Genomic DNA, 231 nt, shown 5'->3' on the forward strand with positions numbered 1-231 from the left:
TAAACCTTTTTAAAATATTTTTTTGTTAATTTTTTGAAAGAAGAAGAAGGTTTTTAGCACAAGGCTGACGTGAATGGTCGCACGTGTGCTTTAACCTTTTAAAACATATTTTTGTATTTTTTTTTAAAAAGAAGGAAAAAGGCTTTTAGCACAAGGCCTACGCGAACGGTCGCACGTGTGCTTAAACCTTTTAAAACATATTTTTTATTTTTGTGAAAGAAAGGAGAAAAG

The sequence above is a fragment of the Vigna radiata genome, chromosome 11, assembly GCF_000741045.1.
Source record: "Vigna radiata var. radiata cultivar VC1973A chromosome 11, Vradiata_ver6, whole genome shotgun sequence".
Taxonomy (NCBI): domain Eukaryota; kingdom Viridiplantae; phylum Streptophyta; class Magnoliopsida; order Fabales; family Fabaceae; genus Vigna; species Vigna radiata.